The sequence below is a fragment of the Octopus bimaculoides genome, chromosome 14 (assembly GCF_001194135.2).
Source record: "Octopus bimaculoides isolate UCB-OBI-ISO-001 chromosome 14, ASM119413v2, whole genome shotgun sequence".
Lineage (NCBI taxonomy): Eukaryota > Metazoa > Mollusca > Cephalopoda > Octopoda > Octopodidae > Octopus > Octopus bimaculoides.
This window is the reverse complement of record NC_068994.1, coordinates 19,888,969-19,891,468: the sequence shown is the minus strand read 5'-3', so window position 1 is coordinate 19,891,468 and position 2,500 is coordinate 19,888,969. Positions and strand designations below refer to the sequence as shown.

Genomic DNA, 2,500 nt, shown 5'->3' with positions numbered 1-2,500 from the left:
AAATGTTTATATATATCAGGCAATGCTTCAGGCAAACTATAACTGATTAGCACTTGTGTATGTTGCATTTTCCTCTTTTAAATCATTTAGTGAATAGTGACAGTTGGTATAGTAAAATATTGTGTTTATAGTAGATCCTAACTTATATTTTGCATTTGCGGATCCATTGGTGGCTAGTGAACCCTGCTCTTGACAAGCATACACGACTGCAAACATTGCAAATCAAGCTTTCCCCATTCACTACACTAGCAGTGCGCTTTCAAGCAGCATGCTTAAATTCTTCGTGCAGAATATGTACTCTCACAAAGGTGTCAACTCCCTCCTTAACCTGCTTCCTCCATCTGTGGCAATGACTGGCATTGCTCTCACAGTCAGTCTCCTGCATATCACAGGTCTTTAGTGAGGTCTTGACACAGTCTTTAAATCACAGCCTTGGTTTCTGTCGGGGTCTCTTTCCACTAGCAGGTTCGCCATATAGCATCTGTTTAGGGATCCTGCTATCCTCCATTCTACTAAAATGTCCAGTCCAATGTAACCAGTGCTTGTGCACTCAAAATATCAGCTTTCCTCAAGACCTGTGTGTCTGGAGTTTTTAAGATCCTGCCAACATTTAGAATGTATCTCTGACATCTCTGATGAAAGCGTTCAAGGGCCCTTACATGATGTTTGTAAAGGATCCATGTCTCACATGCGTAAAGGAGCGATGTCATTACACATGCATGATACACAGCAGTTTTTGTTTGCCTTGTGATGCCATGCTGGACCAGACATGAGACTGAAGAGACTGGAAGGAATCAGTTGCTCTCTGCAGCCTGAAAAATATTTCATTATCTGGGGAGCAAAAACGGCTGAGTGTGCTGCCCAGGTAGACAAACTTATCTACCACTTTCAGTATTGTTCCTTCAACCAAGATAGCTAGTTCCACATATGGATTTCCTGGTGCAGGCTGGAACATTACAACAGTCTTATCCAGGCTAATGCTGAGTCCAAATGCCTTGCAAGAAGCAGAAGTACAATTCACAAGTATTTGCATGTCATCCACTGTATGAGTGACTAAGTCACAGTCATCTGCATAAAGGAGGTCACAAATAGGAGAATGCAAAGCTTTTGAATTGGCAGCAAATCAGTGCATATTAAAGAGGTGATCAGAAGATCAATACCTGACATATATTCCCAGAGAATTAACCTTAGTAAAAGCATGAGTAAAAGCAGCAGCAAAGTACAAAGAAAAGAGAGTTGGGGCAAGGATGTCACCCTGCTTGACACCATTCTCTACAGGAATGTATCCTGCTTGACACCATTCTCTACAGGAATGTATCCTGCTATGCCACCACCAACATTGACCCAAGTCTCCGTCCCATCATGAAATGATTTAATAATGAACACAAAGTGATCTGGACATCCAAGGTTGCCAAGTATTTTCCATAGCAAGGCCCTATTCGCAGTATCAAAGGGCTTGGTTAAATCTGTGAATACCTGGAAAAGTTCCATATTCTGCTCATAGCACTTCTTCTGCATCTGTCTTACTGTGAAAATCATGTCCATTGTCCTTCTACCAGATCAGGAGCCACACTGAGATTCAGATAGGACATCATTTATGAGATACTCATCTTCATCACAACTAGTCAAAGTGGGTGCATAGGCACTTATTAGAGTCGCAAATCACCCATCTTTCTGGTGCAATTGTAGAGTTATTAGACGTTCATTTATAGGAACAGGAAGTTCCTCCAACTTCTTAAGGATAGCAGATTGAACTGCAAAGCCAACACCAGCCTCTCTGCATTCCTCCTTCAGCCTCCCCTTCCAGGAAAGGTGTATCCACCTCCTACTTCCTCAAGCTGACCATCACCTTCTATATGAGGCTCTGAAAATGCAGTTATATCAATGTTATAGCGGTTCAGCTCTCAAGCAACAAGTGCAGTGCGTCTTTCAGGCCTACAATCATTCTTGTTATCCAACAGAGTGTACATATTCCATCCAGATTTTGTAAAAATAAGTCTCTTTGTTTCTCGAGCGCAGGATGGACATCCATCAGTCGTGTTAAACTGATCAGATATAGAAAGACAAGCAATTTTTGGTTCACCTTTTCCAGAACCTCCTCAACTTCCAGGTGAGCAGTGCCCTCTCTAAATGGAGCTGCTCAGACATCTATGTAGCAACTGAACCCTATTGCTATCTTGGGTGACAAGGAGACTTTATATCTAGCATGAGCCACCTACATGCAGGTCACTGACTACATGCTTCCAACCCATCAGGTCTGCATGCTTCACTACCTTCCCATTGCCACAATACTTCCAAATAAAAATAAACTAAATATAAGTTAAAAAAAAAAAAAAGCGGCTGCGTGGTAAGTAGCTTGCTTACGAACCACATAGTTCTGGGTTCAGTCCCACTGCGTGGCACCTTGGGCAAGTGTCTTCTACTATAGCCTCAGGCCGAGCAAAGCCTTGTGAGTGGATTTGGAAGACGGAAACTTAAAGAAGCCTATCATGTATATATG

At 42.2% G+C, this 2,500-nt stretch overlaps 1 protein-coding gene across 1 annotated transcript in view; it reads left to right on the top strand.

Annotated features, from left to right (window-relative positions):
* Positions 1 to 2,500, top strand: part of LOC106869025 (protein PBDC1) — an 11,802-nt gene that overhangs the window by 3,748 nt on the left and 5,554 nt on the right. The window lies entirely within an intron of this gene.